This window comes from Malania oleifera, chromosome 1 (genome assembly GCF_029873635.1).
Source record: "Malania oleifera isolate guangnan ecotype guangnan chromosome 1, ASM2987363v1, whole genome shotgun sequence".
Taxonomy (NCBI): Eukaryota; Viridiplantae; Streptophyta; class Magnoliopsida; order Santalales; family Ximeniaceae; genus Malania; species Malania oleifera.
Window position 1 is genome coordinate 69548779 of NC_080417.1, and position 7146 is coordinate 69555924.

Sequence of the window (7146 nt, forward strand, 5' to 3'; positions counted from 1 at the left end):
GAAAACAGTTTTTGTGATTTTTGTGATTTTTTTGATATTTTTCTCGAACCTCAAAATAGCACAAAGAAAATTAAGATAAAAGCCATGTAAATCAAAGTTTGAAAATGTTTTTGGAATTTTCTAAAAGTTTTGCGATTTTTCTAAAAATTTGTTGGACTTTCGTGAACTTTTTAAACATTGAAATGATACAATGAAGAAGACCGACACCAACTAGTTCGGGGGGTGAATCAATTAAACATTGACCAGTGTGGGAGAAAACCAGTTTAAGGTCTTGGTTGAGACCAAAGGGTTTTGAGTATGGGTGTGAACATATACATGGGTATTGAGTGCATAGGCCTGTGTGCATGTACACATGTTGTCTATGTGCATGAATATGTATGCATATGCATGAATGTCGAATGCAAGGGTGTATAAATATGTGAATGTGTATGTATATGGGGTGTATGTGCATGTGCATGCATGCGTGTGTGTAAGTGTCAAGATGCATACATGAATGAAAGTGTACTTGTGTGAGTGTGTTCATGCATGTGCATGCATGTGTGTGTGCATAAGTGTTAAAATACATGCATGAATGAAAGTGTACTTGTGTGAGTGTGTACGTGCATGTGCATGCATGTGTGTGTGCAAGCATAAGAGTGTGAAAGGGTTTGTGAATGAACATATGTGATGGAATTATTTTCAAAATGACTTAAAATATTTTTGGGAATTTTCTCTTATTTTTCTAATTTTTTTAGCATTTTTCCTGAATTTTATGATGTTTGTGGATTTATTTGAAGTTTTAAAGAAATTATTTAAAATAAAATAAACCGGTAAGAACCGATTTGGGGAGGGGGCTAGACCGGTCAAACGTTGACCGGTCCAGGAAAGATTGGTTTAAGGCCGATCAAGGCTATGTGGTGCCACGTGGCGGATTGCGAGTGGACGAGACCATGCAGGTTAAATCCCTGGCATGGCTTGATCTGAACCTTTGGCAAGCGAAGATATCTACCTGCCACGGGATGAAATGGATCACACATTAAATGCTGAGGGGCGAAGCTTACCATGCATTGGCCATCAGGAAGGGATGCCTGCAACTATTAATGGGGGCTTCTGACATGGAGAATCATAATTGTTGGCAGGAGCAGGGATCCAACGGCTAGAGATGAGGGCGATATGCCGTATTGATTGAGAAAGTGACAAGGATACCCCGTGTCGGCGGCCAAGCTGAGGTGCGTGTAGACATTTATGGGTCAACTAGAATCAGAGATCCAAAGGCTCTGGGGAGACGTGTCAGGCTCACTGGCATGGCCGAATCTCAACCATGTGGAGGGGCCACAGTCGTGCATAAGGAACAAAAAGCGCGTGGATCGCTAACATGCCCCGATCCTGGCCATTCATAAGAAACACGCTTTGAGTAGTGATGGTGGGAACACGTGGCTTTTCTGATCGAATGATCAAACTTATGCCACATGTTCAAATCAGATGGTCCTGAGACAAAACATATTTAAGCTTCAATTTTTTCTTTTGTCTCTTTTCTCATTCTCATTCAAAGCCTCCCTCTTTTTCCCTTGCCTCTCTTGCTCTCCTTTCTTTTTGTTCGTTCCTCTAAAAAAACTCCAGTGCTATCCTCCTCTCTTCTTTGTATCTCCTTTTTCCTCTTTGTGTTTTGTAAACCTTAATCCAGTTCTTCTTTCTACAACTCCCCCTTGCTCGTCATTTCCTCAGTCCCTCTCTGTCTCTTACCTCCCTCTTTCCTGCAATCCACTGAGAAGATGATGCCTCGTATAAAGAAAAGCAAGGTGATGAAACTCTGACCGATCTGGGGGAGGTTAGATCAAAGGTTTTCTTAGATGTCCAAAAGTGAAGCCAAAGGCTAAGTCCTTTTTTCCTTTCTCTATTTTACTTCTATTTATTTTGAGATTTCTTCATTTTGAGGTTTTTGATAAGTGTGTGTGATACCAATGATGAGTTGTTTGTGATGGTTTGGATGTTAGAGTGCATGAATATCGGACTTGCACATGGGGTTTTAGGTAGGATTAGGTTTCAAATTTGGGGACAAACATGAGTTAACTCGTCTCCAGCTCAGTGGGTGATGCTCGGGTTGTTTCGTGCAAGTCAACTCGGCGTGTCATGCGGCTCTTTGCGGGTCCTAGTGAGGTGAGTCAAACCAGGGTCCACTCGTGCGAGTCAACCCGGGTGAGTGGTTGTGAATCTAAATGTGTTATATGATTGTCACATGTGGGCTTAGTATGTATAAGACTTGGGATAGGCTTGAGTGGATTGGGCCTGAGTCAAATGAGCAGGGTTTTTCTTTTGAAAGAGAGAACCGGGTTTTTTTTCTTTAAAAAAAAAAAGGGGCCGGCCCGCTTTTGATATATATATTTTTTAAAAAAAACTAGGCCCAGACTTATTTAAGATGGGGCCGGCCCATTTCCATTTTTAAAACGGCGGCCTAGGATATTTTAAAATGGGCCAGCCCACGTCTTTTTCAAAACAGGGCCCAGGGTCTTTTAAAATCAGGGTCGGCCTACTTCTTTTTTAGAAAATGGGGGCCTGGGGTATTTTAAAATGGGCCTGGCCCACTTCCTTTTTTAAAACGGGGGCCTGGGATATTTTAAAATGGGGCTGGCCCACTTACTTTTCCAAAACGAGGGCCTGGGATATTTTAAACCAGGAGCCTTATGGGGTACAACATATGGGCTCTAATTTGGGTTGTTCAAACCCGAGTGCAAGTTGGGTTCTGGGGTCCAGGTCTGGTGAGCATTGGGATATCCGAACTCAAGTTTGGGTTCGGGTCAAGTATTGGGAACCTAAGTTCAGATTCAAGTATGAACTTAAGACCCAGGGTGAAGAGAGGGAGACCTGCATTCAACATTTTGCATCGGTATCTAGTATTAGATGCTTAAAATAGTGCAAAGAAAAACTAAATTTACCTTAAGTCTTGTGCTCCTCCGAGCTTTTTTCTAGATTTTGTGTATGGCTGGCTCTCTGATTTCCTTTCTGAATTATGTAATTCAGCTTCTCTGCTCCTGTATATCTAAACCTCAATGATTCAGACCTTTCTCTCTACTCTCTACATTATGTAGTGCAGAGCTTTTCTCGATTTCTCACTTGGATTTCCCTCAAATTCCACAGAACCTTCCCTTCTCTAATTATTTTCTTCTCTCAATTCTTGTAGAGTCTATGCATTGTTCCCCCCTCTACCTGCTATAGTGTCGGGACTCCCTATTTATAGGGAGTCTGGGGTGGCCATTAGCGCCAATTCACCTAACGGAATGTCAGAGGGAATTTTCACCTTTACAAGTGTCATTCTCTCCTTGTGTGTATGAATTCCCATTTCTTTTTTCCTGAATGTTTCTTTTTAACTACCTGATTCCTTTTTGTGCGCAGGGGATTTGTTGAGCTAGATGGCAGCATGGGAATGGCGGGCAAAGCATCTACCATTATTATTGCTTATTATTTTGTTTTATTTATTTCTTTTTATTATATATTTTTTTCAATTTCCTTTTCTTCTAACTAACTAATCTGTTTTTTTCTTTTCTGCGCGTAGGCGAAATTCTAGGTGGGCAACTATAACTTGTGGGCTTTTGGGGAGCCTCTAGGTGGTGGCATGGGAATGGCGCATCAAGAAGTTTCTTTTCGCTTTTTGTATTTTTTATCTTCTATGTTTTGTATTTTTATTTGTTTCTATTTCTTTGTATTCTACATGCTGATGTATGAACCCCCCATGTTTCCTTTCATGCAACTTTAATTTGTACACCTTCCCTGTATTTTCTAGTTGGCAGCTTGTATATGTTATTTCCCTGCACCTTATGTATTATTTGCTTGCATGTGTCACTCTCCGTATGCTCCCCCCTGAATGAAATTGTGATACAATGCAGTTTTTAATTTTAACTTTTGGGAGTTGACCAATCTTGACCAAACAAAACAGAATATGACTTTAATCTCCAAATAAACTAGTTTTTAAAATTAAGACCCAATTTCAAAACAGGTGAAGTTTTTGAAAGTTCGATTCAAAGTTCAAATATTCCCGAACTCGTGAAAACATCGAGGACTCTACACTAATTTTTTTGGATTTTGAGATTAAAATTTGAAAACTTGGAGAATAAGACCTAGGCTTGTTAGGAAGAACAATAATTCTAAAAATAAAGGACCTTAAATCCTAGCCTACAATGAATTTGGAAGCTATAGGGCTCAACCAAGGAAAAATGGTTTTGAAATCAGCTACATTAGAGGTACTTGACTTACTCACCCTTCGGACTTCTAAGACTCAAACCCTAATACCTAAGGGGAGTTAATTTTAGAACTACGGGGTTATATACAACAACCAAGATTAATTTTGCAACTAAAAGAGTTAATTAAAATTACCATAAACATTTCCTAATAATTGGCTCAAAAACCTAGGACTTGGACTGAATATTCGCAAGACTTAATTTGAAACCATAATTTTTTTTTTTAAAGACTGGATCAATATTATAAGGATTTGATTGAGGGACGAGGGTCTTAATTTCAAAACTTAGGGTTAGTCGTGGCTCAAAGTCAACTCATGTTTTGTTTGGTTTTCTTGAGGTTGCCTGGTTAAAATTGGGGTGTCGACAATGTTTTAAACTTCTCATTATGCATATTGACAAGGGGAGCCTTTCAAGGTTGTGCCCACTTTTGCATGATGTATTTTTCATCATTAAAAAGGGGGAGAATGTTGACCTTATAGGTTATATCCTGTTTTGATTATGACAAATAATCAGGTATTTAATGTCTATCAAGTTTGTGTACAGGTTTATATTAGCAATATCATTTGATGGCATATGAAGACTTGAAGAATAAAGACCCTGAAGATTCATTCATTGTAATTTATATGATGTTCATTTCGGGTTTGTAATAGTAATATAGGAAATGTATGTAATAATGAATGTATATCATGTATGTAGGAACTAATAAGCTCAAAGGCCTTAGAAAAGACCCTAAGTTCTTACACTTGCACTTAGGATAGTCCCCAAAATCACATATAATATCAGAGGAATCCACTGAATTATATCATAACTTAAAGGGCCAAATCACAAGAGTTTTAGGCGACCAAACTAGGCAAGTCAAATTGCCTCAGTCTACCGAACTGTTGACTGGTCAAAAAGTTGACCAAGAGTCGGGCGACCAAACTCAAATGACTTGAGTGTCCACGGTTGATTGAACTTGTACCATGTACTTTTCCATCGTCCCTAGGCGCCCGAACTTATAGTTCATTTTATCATCGGGCAACCAAACAAGGAAGTTCGGTAAGCTGAACTCTAATTCAGGTGACCCAACCTCGGACAGAATGGAAATCGCCTTTGGTCAACAAACTGAACCTAAATTCAGGCACTCAAACTTTAAAAATCACTTTTTATGTTGTGTCTATTTGGGTGACCAAACCAAGGGACATACGCTCAAAACTTCTTAGATTGTTTTAATTTTTACCCCATTTGTTTAAGGTAAATCATGGTTAATTTCTTAAACTCATTTAAAATTTTTTTAATAATATTCTATGTGTCCCCAACAGTTATAAAATTAGGAAAGTCTATATGTAGGGGCTCATTTGCTCTAATTAGCAAGTAATTAGCAAAATTGATTAAGAAAAAACTCTAAAATTTCTTGAGCCCTATTTCTTCATACAAACCCTATACACTCATATAGTACAATTCCTTTAAGAAATCAAGCTTTGTGAGTGTTTTATTTATTCTTGGTTGTTGCTAAGACCCTCACTTGTTTATTGTATTATTTGATTTTTGGGTTAAGGGTTGAGCATTGATTTTTCCCCCGATTTTACATAGTAAATATTTTTCTGGGAAAAATTTTATAGCTAAGTTGGTCTTTGCATTATTATTACAAGACTCATTGGGCTTGTATTTTTGTGTGTGCAAAAATATTTTTACAAGCTCATATTTGAATATCTCCTTGTGCTTTGATATTGAGAAAATTATTTTTTGAGATATTCTAAATTTCTATTGGTACAAATCTTTGAAACCCTAAATTGTGATTGAGATTTTATTTTTACATAGTTTCAAAGATAAGCTTGATTGATACACTCTTGTGCTTGATTTGAGATAATCATTATTCTGAGTGTTGATTGCACCATTGAGCTTATAGTTCTTACATTATTGGTGTGCATTGATTATGCTGTGCTGAATTGTTGTACAAATCTGCTTGTGTTAGAAGCACTTTTCATTATACAAAAAAGTTTATCTGATTGTATTCTAAGCGTGGCCTGAGGGGTTTTGATCTAGCCCGTAAGGATCAGGTTGGGGTCAGTCCTGTGAATTTGAGGTCAACCCTACTTTAATTTGACCTAGTTGTAATCGGTGCTGCTCCACCCATTAAGTGAGTAATAGTGGTAATCCTGGGGCTTGCGAGCTGAGGCGGGGACGTAGGCAGTATTGGCCGAACCCCGATAACATATTGTGTGTGCACTTTACATTTCAGCACTTTATATTTGCTGCACATGTATGTTATTCTCAATTGTTTGTGAATGTTGGGCATGATATATTTTCCACACATTAAGTTGTGTATATACTGCTACTGGATCTTTTAAACTAGGAGATAATTTTTAAATTTCCAATTCACCCCCCCCCCCCTCTTAGGAATACACCAATGTCAACAACGTGGTTGGATTTTAATTCTTGATCATATATACTACGTGGATTTAAAATTAAATAAACCAAGTTTTAAATTATTTTTTAGATTGCGGAAACCGAAAGGGAGTACGTTGGTTAATCAATATAAATTGCAGAAACCTCAAAGGGAGTACGTTGATTGGTTAACACCCAAGAAAAATTAACTAAAAGTTTATTTAAAGTTTGAGTTGTTGGAAGTTTGAGTTATGGTTTGTATTGAGAAAACACAATCCATTCATACAGGGCTTGAATCAAATTCTTATATACAGGGTGACAAACAAATTCTACTTTGAGATCTTGTAAAAGCTGAAAATTATAAAAGTACTATATATCATATCTTGATTGAGATATTCTTGTTTAATGGTTTAATTTTTGTTTAATTGATATTGTTGAGAATTATTGGGTTGTGTCAATATTTAAGTTGTGGTTAATCTAAATAAGCATTAGAAGTTAAAACAAACTCTTGTGTTCACTAAAATAACAAAAGGTTGCAAATTTTTAATAAAAGTTAAAAGAAAATTTT

General features: G+C 37.4%; 1 long non-coding RNA gene across 1 annotated transcript; it reads left to right on the top strand.

Moving 5' to 3' along the window:
- The first annotated feature begins 1495 nt into the window (after window positions 1–1495).
- LOC131157260 (uncharacterized) lies at window positions 1496–3816 on the top strand. Its single transcript, XR_009137245.1, has 2 exons — window positions 1496–2136; window positions 3370–3816. It is a non-coding gene; the product is annotated as an uncharacterized LOC131157260 (long non-coding RNA).
- Window positions 3817–7146: the final 3330 nt, after the last annotated feature.